This window comes from Cebus imitator, unplaced genomic scaffold, assembly GCF_001604975.1.
Source record: "Cebus imitator isolate Cc_AM_T3 unplaced genomic scaffold, Cebus_imitator-1.0 Scaffold406, whole genome shotgun sequence".
NCBI lineage: Eukaryota > Metazoa > Chordata > Mammalia > Primates > Cebidae > Cebus > Cebus imitator.
The window spans coordinates 2,022,031-2,040,888 of NW_016107721.1; the positions used below are offsets into that span (position 1 = coordinate 2,022,031).

The window sequence follows — 18,858 nt, forward strand, 5'->3', positions numbered from 1 at the left end:
AGGAAGGCAGCAAACCACACTGCCATGTATGTACCTATGCAACAATCTTGCATGTTCTTCACATGTACCCCAAAACCTAAAATGCAATAAAATATTTTTTTTTAAAAAGAAGGGGATTCTGTCATTTGCAACAGCAATTGGAGAGCCTTATATTAACTGAAATAAGCCAGGCACTGAAAGACAAATGCTTCATGTTCTCACTTATAGGTAAAATGGAAAACAATTGAATTCATAGAAGAAGAGAGTAGAATGGTGGTTACAGAGGCTGGGGAGGGAGAAGAATGGGAAGATAATTGTTGAAGCCTACAAAATCTCAGACAGGAGGAATATAGTTTTTTTTTTAAGTTCTATTGAACAGTTTGGTGAATATAGTTAATAATAGAGTATTGTCCATTTAAAAATTTTTAAAAGAGTATATTTCAAATGTTCTCACCACAAAAAGTGTTAGGTATTTGAGGTGATGGGTATGTGAAGTAGCTTGATTTAATTCTACATTGTATTCACAAACCATAGCACCATTTTGTAACCCATAAATTTATACAATTTTAAGCTGTCAATTTACAATAAAAAGGAGTAGAAAGCAGGTTACTAAAAATAGCTTCACACACAGTGATGATGAACAGGCCATCATCATGAGCTTGTTCTGTGATCCGTGAATGTTAACCTCAGGTTGTTTTCTCCCATGGAAATTCATTAAAGAAAGATGCAATCCAGTATAGAGTAGATTCTAATAATAATTTAACTTGAAGTTTCATAAAGATATGATTGACCTTGGCCTGATGAACTGATGCAGTTATTTTCCTCTTATATCACTTCACCTATTTGGGAAATTGGATAAGCAAGGAAATTCATTATATACAGTATACACTGTGTATATCTGTATGTTATACCTACAGATGCTCCACTTCTTAGCAGAGAAAAAATATCTTCTGACAGATCTGCAATATCCCCAGCTGCTCTTCAGCAACACTTAAGAGTGTTAGAGTTAGTACCTGCACATGCAAGCCTACCAATCCACTTTAATTCTGAGAATCCTTCAAGAATATTCTGCACCGTCGTTGTGTGGAGTATTATCGAGCACCGCTGTACGAAATAGAAAACGCATTTCTATTTCATACAGATGAAACTTTGAGCATAAGGATGTAATGTTTTGCTCTGTGTATTAATGAATTGGCGCTGCAACTCCTATGTTATTTTTTGTGGGCAAATATGTCCTTTCTATTTGTGGATTTTCCTAAATACAAAGTCTCCCCGACCCTGGATAATGAGAACTTTATAGCTCTTCTATCATTCTCTTAGATTATGACATTTTCCACCACAGAGATCTCTTCATACAAAGGAATCTTTCGTAAAATTATAAAGTGGGAACTCCAGATGAGTCATTTTAGATGATCATATGATGGTCATTTTAGATCATTCTTCCCCTTTAATTGCTTGTTTACTGTCTGTTTTCCCCATCAGCCTGCAAGCTCCACATTGTAGAAACCATGTCTGTCTTACTTATATCTGCATCTTCTCTACTCAGCCTCTGATCTGTAGGCACAGGGTGGAGGCACATTAAATATTTGCTGAGCAAGTGAATGAATAGTCTCCATCTTAATGTGTGTCTAATACATAAAAACGGTTTCAACTATTAGCCTTCTTTTATGAGGTCCTACAAAGAAGATATCAATAATTCCTGCAAAGCAAGCCCCTTTTTTCAAGAATCATAATATAAAGAGTATAATACTATTTGTCTTACATGGGTTAACTATAACAACCTCAGGAGACAAACAATATTATATATAGCATATGTATAACATATATATAGGGTTAACCATAACAACCCCTATAATATATATTAACTATATATGTGTTATACATATTTATAACACAATATATATGTATAAATATTTATAACACACATATATAGTTAACATACAGTTATAGTTAATCTATACATACACAGTTATATATATATATGTTAATTATATATACAGTTATATATATATATATAACTTGTGTGTGTATGTATGTATGTGTATATATAAACTATAACAACCACAGGAGACAAATAGTATTATAACCTCGTATTACAGAAGAGGAAACTCAGGCTTGGAGAGGTTATTTAACTTGTATAAGGTCACATAGTTAATAACAGTCAGAGAAGTATTTATACCTAGGCAGTCTGTTTTCACGGTCTTAACCCTCATCGTATTCTGCTTCTTCATGTTGTGAGAATATTAGGAGAATTATTCTGACTTAGCGTTATTTCCTTGTTGCCAGGCCATTAGTGCCAGGGCAAGGGCATATATAGCATTTGATTGTCAGAGAGAGATGTTAGAATCATTCATGGTTTTCACTCTGACAAATTTTTTTTTTTTTTTCCCAAACACGTAGGCAGAATAAACTGGTATGCCTGTATATATGCAGAGAAGAAAGTGTATTTCTAAAAATCTCTGAAAGAAAAGAAAAATTTATTTTGTAAAACCCCAAAAGTCTTTCCCGTGTCTTAGTGAAAAATCCACCCGTACCTTAAGGGGAAGCCTTCCGGCTGTTTGTGGACCACCTCCTACACAGCCGTCGGTCCACCCAGCAGAGGGCGGTCGAGGTAGCAGAAACCTCCAGGTTTCCAGCTGTGCAGCCTGCGCTCTTAGGCAACTCGCAAGACTTCAAAGCCAGGGGCTGAGAATGTTGTGCAAGATGGTTGCCGCCAGGCTGTTCGCACAGGAAGAAAGAGTCCTGTTTCTGCTGGAAGAAAAATAGACAATGAAAAGCCCATGATAGAAAGACTTTGGCGTGTCTCTACTTGGGACAGTGTTTGCGTGAGAAAATGTGGTGCTTGTGGGTTACGTTTAGAATCAAAACAGAGTTGACTCCAAGGACACTTTGGCGGGGACCTCAATTCCAATTTCATTAAGGAAAATGAGGGTGGGAGTGCGGCAGGGTGAAAGTACGCTCACGTGAAATTACAAAGTTTAGATGTGAAGCGACCTGGTGGATGTCTAATCTGTTCAGCAATAAAATGGATGAAAAAGAATTTTTTTTGTTGTTGTTGTTTTATTTTATCACTATTTTCACAATACATGGTGGTGAGATCAGGGGATTCAGACCAATTGTCCCAAGGAGACCAAACACGGCGCCCCCCACTGCCATTCTTACATCTGTGACCTCTGTCCAGGCATTTTTGCCTCATGACACTGTTGTGAGCACCCAGGAGGGCCAGGATGACTGAAGTCAGCCTCTGCTACCTTCACAGAAAACAGTCTTCAAAACCATTAATTCAGCGCTGGGGTTATACAGTGTTATCATTAGGGAACTCTTTTGAACTCAAAGTTATTTTGAAAACATGTGGTGTGTGTCCTATACTGTGAGACAAAACTAGAAATTCAAAATATTCTAGTGAGCTCTCAAGGATGACCTGTGAAAGCCATGATAACTGCATGCAGATAGGGACTGGCCGGCTCCTCAGCGCTGCGTCACTTGCCCTTTCTTCTAGAGCATTCCTTTGAATATATTGTGCATAACACTGATTACCAGGCCTTCAGAACAGGGAGATGATGCAATAGCACATTTTGCAAGCTTTCGCCTCACAATATTTAATTTTTGCAGTTGTACAACATGGAATGAGTGAAAGGCTGCTTTCTCATTTTGACAATAAAGTAGCAATAATAATAATAAATAAATAAAATATGTTCTCGGCTAGAAATCAGTGGGCTTAATTTCAGGGCAATACCAGTTTCTGTGGCTGGGTTATCAGCACTGCATGTTTATAATGGAATTACCAGTAGCTTCCCCAGCAACTTCCTCAGCAGCGGTGGGCAAAGGGCTTGCACTTAGAAAACACACAGAATTGGAATCTGACAGTCAAGTGTCTCTGTAGCTCCTGATATCATGATTTGTGCTTTCTTCACCCAGGCAGCTGAACTCTTCATCTGAAAGTTATCACGCTTAGCCCTCACCAGAATGGACGCAGCCAGGAGCTAATCTGTCCTTCAAAGGGCACAATTCCTTTCTGTGCAGAAAAATAGAGGCAGCAGCCGGAAACTTCAATCAGCGCTTTCAGATTCCAAAACTATGACACTGTCACACTGGTGTCATTAAAGCTAACTAACCATATTAAACGAATATTAAAATATGGGCTCCTTTGCATAACATAATGAGCAAAACCACTTTTAAGTTTCTCCCTGTGCTTTGAGGTGAGGTGGCATTTACATTCCCAAACTTTGAAGTCAGAACAAAATGTACAGGTAGAGGGTACTAGATCAAATAATAATCAACTTCAAAAAGCATTTTGGCTGTTGGATGTCCCAGGGCTAATTTCCTCCAGATATTTTAAATGTAAATGTCTAAACTCATTTAAAAATTGTAAATTGGTCTAGGTTCAATCAAAAAGCATCCTGACGCAGAACAGGGAGACTAGGCTAATTGTCATTTGTTTGTCAAATGAATTCCATTTGGAAAGCAATGAAACCTCCAAGCTAATTCTTTTAAGGTGAGCTGGTAGTTGTATTATCAGTTAAATGCAGTAAAACGCATAATCATATGATGATAATGAAAACTGAACCTGTGTTAGCGTCGGGGCTCTGCCTGCCACGGGGCATAGAGTGATGAAACTTAAGTACTGTAATGTTGCCTGGGCCACAATGGTACCAAGTCTGGTCTTTAGCCTTACAGACACTTCCTTTGCATTTTAAAAAACTTTATCAAAGCACCGTGGCAATATAGAAAATGTCAAAGTGAAATGCACTGTAGGCAAATTGAGATTTCATTAAGTTTAAATTTATTGCTTTTGACTGATGTATTACCATGCTTGTTAAGAACCAGTAATTTGGAATATCTGTCTGCCTAGTAAAATAGCTTTGTCTCCTTGCATATTACTTTGTATAGACTTTGAAAGACCACAATAATTCAGAGTGAGCGTGGGCTGTTTTTTTAGTAATGTTTGGAAAATTGTGAGGCATCTGACCTTGTGCTCTGACAAACTTTCACATACTTCGTCAAGGTATTTGAGGTTAATTGTAGAACTCTCATTTATGGGACTTCCGTGAATCTTGGCAACCCATATGATGCGTGCAAAAGTGGAGAATTGGAAACGTCTCTTCTGCTGATCTGTTTCTTCTTTATACTCATGAAGTGGGCATAGATGAGTGATGAAAGATGAATCATGATGAAGGATGCGCCATGTTCAGTCAACAGAAAAATGGAACTATAATGGTTTAGGGAAGGCAGATGAAATAGTTCAACCAAGATATTTTACAAATAAGGAAAGAGGGACCCAAAGGTTACACAGCCCTGGCAGCAGTAGGCAAGAACCCAGGATGCCCTGTAGCCATTCACGTCTCAACCTTGATGTCACCTGTTCAGAAAGGTCTTCCTTCATAGCTCTAGCCCTGGGTCCTTTTCTATCAGGGTTGTGGGTCTCTAACGCAGCAGTTGGCAACATTTTTATGTAAAGGAACACACAGTAGACCAAGAGGCAAAATTGATGATATCATGTAAGTACTTAAATGACAACAGAGAAAACAAATAGTACAATTTTAAAAACTCGAACTAGGACGATTAAGCATAATTTTTCATAATGAGGTCTATGAATGAGAAGACACATTCCACTTGTTGGGGTTCAAATGTAAAAGCCATTCTTAGCTATAGGCCATATAAAAACAGGCAGTGGGTAGCTTTGTCTGCAGGCTGGAGTTTGCAGACCCGTGTTCTGTCGCATTACACTGCTTAGTTTTCTCCAGTGGACACAATCACTTTCTGATTGTTTACCAGTTAATTGTCAGTCTTCCCCGAGTAGAACAGGAAGGTCTCTGAGAACAGAGGCCTTGTCTGTTCAGTTTGCCTGTGTGTCTCTGGCTCCTGAAATAATGATAGGTGCCACAGTCCCATGCCTGGTGCATTAGATGGTAGTTACTTGGTTGATGTTCTATTAATACAGAGTGAAACTAGTTCCTACCACCAAACCGAATAAATAAGACATGTGACCTACCAAAGGAATAGAAGATGCTCCTTGTTCATTTAGCACTTCTTTCTTACCTTACAGCAATGGTAACATCGAAATAAATAACTCAAACTTAGGTTATTTCTGACTTATGTCAATATTTTAGTCCCTGGATTCCTTTCTTATCTATTCTGTCATTTTGGCTATTTATAAATACCCTCTTGGTCACAATCATAAATGAGTTGAATTCTGTCTAGCTGCTCTGCCACTTCTCAACCTCCAAGTCTGGGTTTTCTGCAGGGGAAAGCAGCACCATGTGGTCATGTATGTTGGTTCAGGTTGACATCCTTTGTGAAACCTTTCCTAAGGACCCAACCTTCCCAGAGTCCCGTTCTCTGAATACCTTGTGGTCTGCGTCATACAGAACGTGCACTGTTTTGTTGCAGAGCAGCACACTACTCTCCTTCTTTCATGGGTAGCAGTGTTATTTGCCCACATGGATGGGGAATAAGCCTGAGTAACAAACTCTCTCCTACCTTGATACGCTACACGTATCTGAAACATAAAATATGCCATATTACACTTAGAGGAATAAGATGAAAATCACGTTTAAAAGCCCATATTGAGAATTTCATTTTAAAACATGCATACCCACACATAGGAAGGCAGACATTTCAAGGTAGTCATAGCCAGCTTAACTTCTTATGCCACTTAATTACAATGAAAATTCATAATCAGAATAGGGACCTTGAGTCACTTTCAATGTGCCACCTATAAAGAATTTTTTTCATTATTATCAGCACAAGAAGTATTTTATGAAGATGTTTGACACCTTGGTTTTTGGTAAGGCATTATTGATGACTTCAGTTAATCAAGGGATTCAAGGAACGAGTACAGTTGGGCTTGCCTAGATTGTATGTGGTAGAAATGCAAACCCTTCAGAAATCTGTTGTCAAAAACATACATATATCCTGAGTGACAAGCTCTGAAATCTATACCATGAGTGTGCTTTTATCTTGACATAAACTGTCTGTTCCATAAGACTCTGTTGGAATGAAGAAATCGCTCTGCTGGTCTAATCAAAAGAATTAGGAGGAGAGAAATGGGCAATTTCCCAGAGTAGTCATTGGTCATTTCCACACTGATTAACATCAGAGGGACCAGCAGGGAGAAAATGTCCCCTAGTCTTCTAATTGAGGACTGGCCTTTAGTCTTTAAGATGGTGGTTCATAACTGGGGGGAGTGTGGTCACTTTTGACCCCCATGGGACATTTGGCAACGTCTGGAGACATTTTTTATTATCTTTACTTGGGAAGTGGAGTATTACTGGTATCTTGTGGGTAAAAGCCAGGTTGTGGCTAAACTTCCTTTGATGCACAGGACAGTCCATGCAACAAAGAATGGTCTGGCCTAAAATGCCAGTAGAGCCCTTGTGGAGAAATTCTTTTTTTACGGCAAACCTCCTTTATTGGGGAGCCTTTGGAGTGCAGATAGGAGTGAGCTGGAGCTTCCTATGTTGACATTTGGATCGTACATAATGGGACCAAATAATGCCAACTCTGGAGGGATCCATGGAATTTGAAGTATAGCATGGGGAAGTGCATTGGAAAGTGTCTGCCAATGAAGCATACTCAGTTGATGAATTTGAGGAAGAGGTCACCAAAACACCATTACCAGAACAATCCGCAAAGTCACATGTTGTTTGAACACTTACATGTCCCAGTTGAAGTGTATCTTTAGTAGTCCTCCAGTGACCTATGAAATCCCGCTGCATTATCAATTTGCTGAGCCCTAACTAACCAAATCACTTGTTTACTAGAAATTTTTCTGTGCTCCAGATTGTCTGTGATGAGAAAAGCACGACAAAAAAAAAAAAAAAAATCTAATTTATAATGGGAATTACACATATATGTAAAAAATCAAATTACATTTTAGAATCACAACTTATTCAATATACTTTCCATTACTTTCTATGACTACAATGACAATTTGGCCTACAATGATGACTCTGAAGTCAATACAATGAATGACCCTAATTCAACAATGAAAGACTACCTGGATATACATATTATATCACAAGGCAGGGGAGTTAAAAGGAATTCCAGCCAAGGTTGAAACAAGAAGAAATTTCTTAAAACTTCTGCTAATCAGAAAATTAACTCAATTCCCATATTCTAGCTGATATTTTATGGAATGTTGTAATATTATATATTGAGGAATTGCATGTTTATAGAACACTCCATGGCTTTCTCTGAGTTATCTGTGATTCTCTGAGTGATTCATCTCTGAGTTACCCATAGTTATCTGAGTTATTATAGTTCTCTACAGTTATTAGAATGTAACTGGATTGAATCTTTTGAAATGAGTAGATAATATTAAGCTCCAACTATGTTTGGTGCATCACATAGGAACTTTATATTTATACTCCTGACAACAATCCATTGGGGTTTAAATTATTAGTCCTATTTCATAAAGACTGAGGTTTAGAGCTGCTAAATTGCTTGCCCAAGGTCATATAGCAGGAAAGGACATAGCTATCTATGAATCCAAGTCTATGTAGCTTAATTATTGCATGGATATACTGAAATGCTCAAATGCTCTTTGTGGTTATAGGCTGACATTTTTATGACTCCTTATCTAGCTGATACAAAAGAAAAATAAAAATCTGTTAGGCTTTTTTACTGGTCTGGACAACCTGTATTTCTGAGGGCAGAAAAGGGAATTTTTATGGACAGACTTATTTGAGTTTGCATTGACGTAATCAAGTTAACTGGGAAATAAACAATCAAATGAATAAACAAACTTTCATTTGATCCTAGAGCAGCAGTTCTCAGAATATGGTCCATGAACCAACAACATCAGTGTCACCTGGGAAACTTGCTAGAAATGTAAATTTTCAGAAATCATTCCAAATCTACTAAATCAGAATCCCTGAGGGTGAAGCCAACACCCTGTTTCAACAAAGCCTCCATTATTCTGTTATACATGCATATTTGAGGATCTCTGCTCTAGATATAACTTATGTTACTTATGGTGCCCATTTGAGCTCATAACCTTCACACTACTACATCTCCAGTACCTTAATTGAATTTTTTTCACATTCTGTGCTCTACTTTTATTAGCAAGAAGCGGTTAACAATAATAAGCTGAAGTCTCAGGCTTGTTTAAAAGGCCAGCTCCCCCAGGTGTATCCTAATGAATTCAACATGTGCTCAGCTCAATCTCCTGCATTTTCTACAGCTATAGGATTATGGGATGTTAACTGATGGCCTCAGCGTTGACTTGGCAGTGGTGCAAATTCCTGACTTTAGGTGAAGTTTATTCAATGTAGTTTTAGAATTTGATGTAGTTTAGCTTGATAAGGTTATTTAAAATTGGTAATCTGTATTTGATATGGATGATAACTCTTAATAATATGAAATAGTTGAATGTTCTTAAGCCATTCTGAGTAAATGGGAGATTGCTGTCTACTTCTTTTCACTCTGGAGCTTGCCAAACTTTTAATAGAAAACAATGTGCCTTCTTTAGATGGTCATTCTAAAATAGAAAAACTTACTGATTCTTAGAGAATTCCTGCTTCATACACACACAACTTCTGAAAAGAGATTGTAGGATCATAAGTGACTCATAATAAAATTATCAGAGTGCCTATTTTTGAGGGAGAGTCCTTGTTTTGATCCTTCACTTCCATCTTAAGATGTCTCCTGTGAACTAGTCCAGAGTGGGAGGGGTTAGTGAAAGAACACTAATGTTCTACTCCGCAGGCTCCTCTCACTCCCGCTGCCCTTGCATGCATTTCCGAAAGATTGTACTTATTAACTTAATTCTGTTGGACTTGTAAGATGCAACATACAAATTCACATATGTCAATACACTCATTTATGGAAAAGTGTGTTTCCAGGCAGGAATCAGTCAAGACAGTGGGGAAAAGAAGTGGAAGCCCCATTCTAAGTTATCCACCTGCCATCCTCCCCTCTGGATATTATTGGGATGATCTTCATTTAGGCTTAGATTCCAGTTTAAAAATATCTTTAAAAAGTGAATTTATTTAGTTCCATATTAGAACATGTAAAACTGTGCAACATACAAATGTAATAACAGAGTCACTGTTCATGTTGCCATAGGAGGGAGGCAGGACAAATGCGTCACCTTGAATAAGTTTTACCTTTCTTCACATTATCTCTTAACGTGTTACTGAATAATGAAAAGTTTGAGGACCATGTTTATTTCAGCTCTGGAAATAGAGTCTGCCACTCAGGAGAAACAAGATAGATGTTTCAAACCAATAGCAGTGATAAGTGGCTCTGTGCAAATAAATTTGCATGATGGACACGCTACAAACCCTCTCCATAGGCATCATGACACCTTGCAAGAGGAAACTTGTGCTGGAGAAAAGTTGGAAGCACTATGACACACAGAAGAGAAAAGAAAAAAAAAAAACCCTAACCAACTGCCCCCACCCCTTAGAAGCAGCAGAAGCAGAGGCCCCATTTGGCTCAGGGTCTCCAAGACCTGTTCAACGTAAAAGTCAGACAGCTGTGATAGTCCAGCCAGTAAGATAGTGTCCTAGGGATCCATAAGAAATAGCACCCATCGGACAAATATACAGGAGTCATCTGCATTGCTGCCTCACCGGTGCAAAAGCACTCCTTGTGGAAGCAGACATTTGGAAACAGATAAAGCCCATGAAGAATGCCTCTTTTCGACTTCTGAGATGAATGTAGATGTGAGCACATTACTGCTGTTTTAGGGAGACTCTTCTCCATTACAGATAACCAGGATTGGGAATATTGGATTACCTAATAATGGCTCGCTTTAGTTCTGCCATCGGCACTTATCAGGTACATTAGTTTAAAACCTGCAATTTTGAACTCAGCATGATTGAGCTTTCCAAAGATTAAGTTACTGAACTTTTGTTGGTGAGTGTCTCTGCGAAATTTCCTGAAAAGGATAGTCCTCCTTCTTTGTGTGAAAGTGAAGCCAAATCACATACTTTATTGATATTTATAGACATACAAATGATAGAGCTAATGTACTTTAATGCCTGCTACTTGATGGAAAGGCTGTGGGCTGTGCTTTCGGGCTTTTGTTTTTCTTAAGATAATGTGGAGTACTGTAGTCTCTTTGTGAGCCTAATCGGAGTAGGTAGCTTTTTTTCTTTCTTTTTGTTTTCCCCAAAGCCTTATTTCAGAAAAAGGCTTACATCAAAAGTCTATTTCAAAAAAGGCTCTGTGTGTGCCCCTGATACAGGCACAGTCTTCACAGTGTCCTAGCACCAAAAATACATCCCTATGTCTCCTTAGTGGCTGAGGTGGAAACCGTAGGAACATGGAAGCTTTAACAAAGGCAAGTCGATTTTAACACTCTGTACTAAAAAAATACCTACGCTGAGGAAGAGAGTCTTAATCTCCCAGCCATGAAGATTTAATGTTTTCAGAGTAATTTTATAGACATTCTGCCTGTCAAGGCCCAGTAGGGTTTAGAGTTCTCGAGTCCCCACAGGCTTAAGCATCCAGGCATGAACCAACTTTCTAATTTTTGAGCAAGAGGAATAAATGTTGATCCATGGTGGCTGAGCAGAATTAAGAGATAATATACCTGCCCTTTCTTTAGGAAGTTTGCATGCAACTTCTGCTCATTAGAGGTGAATTATAAGACAATTTAAGGAAAAGATAGACCAACTGCCCCCCACCCCTGACACACACACACACACACACATACACAGACACACACACACACAGAGACAGACACACACAGACACAGACACACAGGCAGGCACGCACACACACACACACACACACACACACACACATTCCAGTTCAGCCTTCAGGTCCTTCGCTGCCTGGAAGCAACAAAAACAGGGGCCCCATTTGGCGCAGGGTCTCTTGAGTCCTGTTCAACATAAAAGTCAGACAGAATATCAACCAAAATTGGTAATAAAGTCTTCAATTTCTCCAAGAAAAGGAATGATTATATAGGAAAAATCATAAATGGCCTGTATGTATTGATAAGATACTGGAGAAAGAGGTTTCTGTTTTATTAAAACAGAAACATCTGGTGTCCACCAAAGTCCATTTGTATTCTGGTGGTTTTGAACATTCTGAAAGCTTAGATTTCCGGGAGTCATTGGTAAAATAGGTTTTTGGTCACTAGTGTTTCTATGACAGTCATGGTTAAAATATACTTTTAACCTGAGCAACCTCTAGGGCTTGGGTCATATTTTGATTTAAAAAATTAGACTGAAAAGTTTTTGAGAAATATAAACAGCAAGCCAAGATGAGTAAGATGCTTTATACCTAAATTTGTATAGTACAAAAATAGCAAAGCTCAAGCTATTTCATGTCATCATCCTAATCCACAAGCATTTAGCTACCTATGTCAATGGTATTTGCCTCTCAAGTCACACACAAAAAATCTTTCTTAATAAGTCAGAAAGCTATGACCTGTTTTTGTAACATTTCTAACAACCTGGTAGGGGGGTCAGTTTCCATTTAATCAGAAGGTGTTTTTAATGGTAACTTGCTTTAAATGGTGAATCTGAAAGAAATACTCTTAGTATCCCACTGGCATTAGACAGAAAATTTTGAATTCTCTTTCTCTACTGCGTTGGTTCTGAATCTTAAATTTGGATATAAGAGGAATCTTTCTAGGAAACTCTCTTTTTCTGACCTGAATTAGAATTTAGAGTGGAATGAGATCTCCTCCCCTGTAGACACTCCCAGCTTGTACTTCTCACTGGTATATCTAAGTGTCTATCACATAGAGTCACTCCCAGGTGTGGGAATGTATGCAAATACAATCTCCAGTCTTACAAATGGTCTGGCCAAACTCCCTAAAGGGCCTCTGGCTTCAAATGGGGTGTTAAGTAAATGGTCCATTTTATTTTTTATTCAAGCATCAGGAGACTTAGGCTTTTTCTCTAGCCATTTAAACCACCTATGAATTAAGATAATGAGAAGAATTGAGTATTTCTCTTTAAACTAGATATTCTGTTGTCAACTGCAGGAGAAAGTCAGGAGTTAGATTTTGCCTGGATGCTGAATTCTCCCAGAGCACAAAGGGCGTGCAGAGGACAAATGGGTGCGGGAACACTAATGGAACATAGGGTTCCGCAGTTCCTTCTCAGAGACGCAAAGAAAGGAAAAGCCAAGAGCTAGAGGTCACGCTGATAAGTACAAAGAAGTAGCTTCCAGTGCTTTCTCCCATTGTGCCTGTTACACTTATTGGTGTGAATAATGTTGTTTTGTTTTCAGAAAGACAGTCATGAGCAAAAAAAAGAATGGTGAGTGATAAGCCGAGCTCAGGAAATTTGAGAATGACACATTTGTGATAATATATGTTAATTTAGTTGGAAAGATGTGAATATTTTCTTAAAGAACAAAGAGAAAGACAGACTCTAGCTTAGAGTCACTCATTTAGACTTTTATACAGGCATTACCCATGTTCAAAATGCACAAATCTCCTGGAAACAGTTTTTTTTTTTCTTTCCCAAATACATTTTGTTGTGGTGGCTTATTTATTTGAAATTACCATATTTGTCTTGCTTTGGAGATAAAAACTCTAGTGGAGCCAGACTTCAAATAGATGATGTTCTGAGCGCATCAAAACAAAGAAAGTGTTTCTGAAACCAAATGAAAGCGTTTTTTGAATGACTCCCTCATCCATTCACGTCTCCTTTCAGCTTAGCGGCTCTGGCTCAGATAAAGTCCCGAACACCTCACAGCCTATTCAAAAGTATCAGATTCAACTGAAGGTGAAGAAAATGGGCTATCTGCAGTATTCATGAGTTGGAAACCTCCCAAGTTTGACCATTGTCTGAATGACTTTACAACTGCTTGGGGTATGCATTACATAACAGATATTCACAGGCACCCAGTGCTCCTATCAAGCCAAGCCTTGTAAACCAGTCCAAAGGACACCCACTCCCACCTACCCCACTCCACCCCAGTCCCATTCTTTCCTAATTCAGTCCCAAGAAAAATACTGCCTAGTCTTTGAAGTGTGCTATCCTACTCCTTGGTTTACCAGACTGAACTAAAGGCCTTAATAATACTTCTTCAAGTTCATGAACTAAAATGTTTTGTTTTCATAGCATTTGGGGTAGTTTTTTCTCTAATTGGAACAAAGCATGGTCTAGTACACCAAAACTTTCAGAACTAAAGAGGCAGATTCCTTTACAGGGACAAGGTGAGAAATAAGCAAGAAAGTATTCCGCAGTCTGAGTGATCCTAGTCCTGTTCTGCCCAACGAGAGTGAATTTTTTAAGGCCCTACTCTAGGATAAGAAGCTGCAAGATCAAAGTGCTATTTATTTTTAATAGTTTGTCCTCAAAGTCACTGTCATCTACCTAATACCCAACCTGAAACTGAGGTCAAACATAAGTACTTAGAATCTTATACCTCCAGAGCATGGGGTGGTAGAAAGATCCCCTGAATCTGAGTCTTCACTCTGTGTCTAAACTGTAACCTTGAGCAAGCAAGTAGAATTTTCTGGCCAATTTTTACATCTAATTAAAGAGGGTACTGAATCTCATCTCAAAAGCCACACCATTTTATCTGCTGTTTTCCTATGCAAAATAGCATCCTAGCTAGATGTTAAGCCAAGTGGGTCTAAAACTGACTCTGAACCTGGTGAAGAAGATTGAGAGCAAAGGCCTCAAGAATAACAACATGATTACTAGGCATCTATGGAGGGTTGAAATATGCCTCTCCAAACGGTGGGTCCACATCCTGACCCCTGGAACCTATGAATGTGGCCTTATTTGGAAAAAGGGCCTTTGCGGGTATAGCTAAGGTAAAAACATTAAGATGAGATCATCTTGGATTACATGGGTGGACCCTAAATCTCATGACAAGTGTCCTTGCAGGAGGCAGAAAAAGAGCAGACAGACACAGAAGGAAGGCAAAGTGAAGACAGAGGCAGAGATTGGAGTGATGCAGCCACAAGCCAAGGAAGGCCTGGAGCCAACCAGAAGCTGGAAGACCAAGCAAGAATTCTCCTCTAGAGCCTTCAGAGGAAGCAGGGCCCTGCTGGCCCCTTGATTTCAGACTTCTGGACTCCAGAACTGCGAGAGAATAGCTTTCTGTCATTTTAAGCCATCTGGTTTGTGGCATTTTGTTGGTGCAGCTCTAGGAAGCTGATCCAGTGCTGATGTGGCGGCTGTCCTTCATTTTCCTCAGGGACTGCAGGCACACACTCACTGGAGGTTGCACTGGGCTATGTCAGGCACAGAGAGCCATTCCTGTTCTTCTCTGATGCCAGGTTGGACTCAGGACTCATGGTTGGTCAACCATGAGACCTTCTGGAAACCTACAGTGTGGGGTATACATGAGCTGCTATTTCATGAAAAAGCAGCTCTCTTCTCCTGCCTTTACTGTGTAGCTCCCTAGACCCTCTTGGTAGCATGGAAAGTCCATGCACTTGATCTCAAGCACACTTCCTTAAAGGAGTGACTGGTCCACTTACAAGTTTTCTGAAAGGTTTCAGGAGGTAAAATTTTGGGGGGAGCAGGAGTTTATTAGTCGTTGGCTGATCTTAGTAGAAGGCAGAGAAAAGGGATGAAGATAGAGGTGCCTGCTCTGTCATCCTTACCTGAACCTTCTTGACCACCAGCAGAGAGCACCTTGTGCCAGTGGGAAGGAAAGAATGAAGATGTCATGGGGGTGGCCCACAGGCCCAATGGGGAGGGAAGAATTCCAGCTAATGAGTCAACCTCCAGAGAGGCTGTCCCAGTCACTTCCATGCAATTCTGTGTGTCTCCGAGCTGCCAGTGTTTTGTTGGAGAAGGGAGACAGTGAGATGAGCTCACTGGAGATGAAGGCGCTGCTTTCCTGGAATAGCTCTCACCTTCATGTCTGGGGCTCCAACACACCACGTCCCCCAGTGAGAGGCCGAGGAGGGAGATGAGATGGCTCAAGACAGCTTACAAGGACCTTCACCACCCATCAGGTCCCTCCTGATCCCTGTCCAGGCTCATCTTTGACATGCACTTAGAACTGAGCACCTCAGTTTGGCTAACTGGCCCCTGCTTCTTGTCCCCACTTCCCTGTGGGAACTTCAGAGTTCAGCTCAGCCATCCCTGCCCCAGGGGAGCCCCTTGCGATCCAGATTGGGTCATGCACCTTTTTGAGGAGCTAAGCCACGTTGACATTACTCGATGAGTGCACCTGTTTCACTAAATTGCCAATAATCTTTCCCTACATGACTTTATCTCCTATGTAAGCTCCTTGGAAAGGGGCAGTATGTCTGTTTTTTTTTTTTTCTGCACTTTATATATCTGTGATCACATATATGACATTAATATGGCCTCATACAAGTTTCAAGCATGGTAATAAAAAGTGAATGTCCCCCTCACCCTACTACACCCTCATTCAATGTCTAAAAGGTAAAATCTTTGATAATTATTTGGCAAGTCTCCTTCCAGATCTGTAGTTTTACATTCACAAACATGTGCACATACACTCTAACCATCCTTCCTTCCATCCATCCATCCATCATTTATATTAATCAATCAATCAATCTATCTATCATCTATTATCTCTCTCTCTTTCTTTCACTTTACTGTGTGTTTTCTGCAAATTGCTTTTTTCCTTTAACATCAGGACTTGGGATTTTTCATTTTGATACATGGTGATCTAGACAATTTCATAGTAACTCACTCACTGAGAGACGGACAATCAGGCTGTTTGCACTATTACGAGCCATGCAGCAAGGCTCAGCCACTTTCATACATAGACTGCATAAATGTAAGTGTTTCTTTTGGATAGCTATAATTGCTGAGTTAAGTTTTTAACCACTGTGACAGTTTCCACAGGGATCATGCCTGCCACCCTCCATCCTTTGCCTCTGCACTTGGAGCTGTCCCCAGATGGCTTCTCTCTCAGAGGCATTTCCACCCTCTTTTTGGAGCTGCCGTTTCTGCCGGACTCTTGGTGTACTTTTCCACAGGTTCGATCCCTTCTATTGTTCAGAAATTTCCCAAAGACCTGGTCAGTCTCTTGTAGTTTCCAGCACTGGTATGGGGACACGCACACACACACACACACACATACTCACATACACACACTCACATCTCTGTTCTGATAATTTGTGAAATGTGGAATGTAGGAGCCAGCAGACCTGTGGATTTTGCCTGCTCTCTTGAGCTAGGTTGTCACAACCTCTCAATGTCTAGTACCCAGCAACATTATGTGACAACTGTTAGGCAAGGAGAAACTATCTGTTGAGAGAACAAATGAATTTTTGTTTTAGGCAGGTACCAACATTTGCTGAAGGACCAATGATCCCTTAAAGGGACTGATTTAGTAGTGATTCCTGTGTTACTGGATTATTCCTCAATTAACCACTCACAACTACAAGATATTGTGTCGTTAACTACCTATGCGGGGGGTAAAAATGGAGTGGGTTTAAAGGAAAACATCTGCATTCTTAATTTCCATATAAATTCAGGCTAAAGGATGATTCATGAGGGCCTTGAAACCTCCTACCAGACAGCAACAAGCACATTTAATGGAACTTAATCTGATGACTTGCGTCCCAAAAAAGGACGTGTTGGTATAAAAGTCAGGCACTCAGCTTTTAAAATTTTCCTTTAGAGAGGTACTACCACTTAGATTTAAAGGGATATGAGACTGTTAATGGTACAGCATCAAAGGATGCTTAAAAGCAAAGTACATGCCCAGAATGCTTGGCTGAAATTTGCCAAGTTTCACTTGGAAAGATTCACAGAATCTTTCCAGCAACCTGGATTCTAGTTATTGAGCCCAAATGGGCCCTCATCTCTAGCCCTGTGCTTGCTCCCATGCCCCCATTGCCAGGTGCTGCAGATGTGAGGCCTGCTGGGCCTTCCCTGGCAGCCATCTGTCAGCGAGGACTTCGCTCCTCCAGGCAACAGGCGTGTTGATAAGAATATACACTTTCTGCAGTTGACAGACTTTGCTATTCAAAACACTGTTAAAAAAAATGGCTATAGGAATTTAATTAGCAACTTCCATTAAGAGATTAGATGAGAAGAACAAAGAGAAACCAAGGAAAAGGCTTCTTAATAAAATCGGAGAAGCTGCAGAATTATTCATAGCATAACAAAGGAAATGGAGAATCTGCTCCATGAATTGTTAGAGGTGACAGATGTATTCCGATGTTTTCTCATGGCCTCATTGGTCTATGACTAATGAGGCACTGCGTGAAGGGCAGAGCTTCAAAGAGCACCTCTCACCGGCTGCAGCTGGTCGCAGGTATGGCAATGCGCAGTGCTGCAATGCAGATGAACCTATGTGCTTTCAGATGTAGCCGTGTGGCCCCTGGAGTTTGTGGCTCGTTGGCTTAGCTCCAACATGCAAGGATTGACTCTAAATGGGCCAATAGGCTTATCACTGTGCCACGATCTCTGGTGTCTCCATCAGTCAGTCGGCTGACTCAGAGGTGTGTGTTTGGTCCAGAGGGGCAAGAGGATATAAATGGACCAGAACAAATCCATCCATTCTATGAAGGAAACTGATGTTGATGAGGTATTCAGCAGTATCTCTGTTACGTGTCTATGGGGAAGGGCAGATATTCAGTCTTATGTAAGGTCGGGGGAACTGCAGAACCCATTTTGTTTACACCCACTATTTTGGCTAACAAAAGGTTGGTTCAAGATCCTATGGTTGAAAAGTCAAGCATGAATTTCTGTGATTTCTTAATGCTAATGTTCTTCCTAAAGAACGCACAGCAGGGGAAGCAGGTGAAGAAATAGTTCAGTTAGAATTGCATTTTGGAAATCAGGCTTCCACCCAAAATGCTACCAACCATTCCTCACCAATAGCCACTTCTATCAGAATGAACTGTTTCCCCATGCCCCTGAGACAAAAGAATGGTTTCTGCATTACAAAGTATCTCTTGCTTTTGATTGGATTGAAAGCGTTGATAAACAGATTTAGATAAGAATCCCCAATGAC

The 18,858-nt window shown here is 40.0% G+C and overlaps 1 long non-coding RNA gene across 3 annotated transcripts in view; it reads right to left on the reverse strand.

Annotated features, from left to right (window-relative positions):
- The window catches only part of LOC108289597, a 148,820-nt gene that overhangs the window by 48,196 nt on the left and 81,766 nt on the right, over positions 1-18,858 (reverse strand). For 2 of the 3 annotated variants that reach the window (XR_005196944.1, XR_005196945.1), the window contains exon 4: positions 2,514-2,730. This is a non-coding gene — a long non-coding RNA (uncharacterized LOC108289597). Of the gene's footprint in view, positions 1-2,513; positions 2,731-4,820; positions 5,189-18,858 lie in introns of those variants that run through there. The other variant, XR_005196946.1, reaches the window with a different exon arrangement.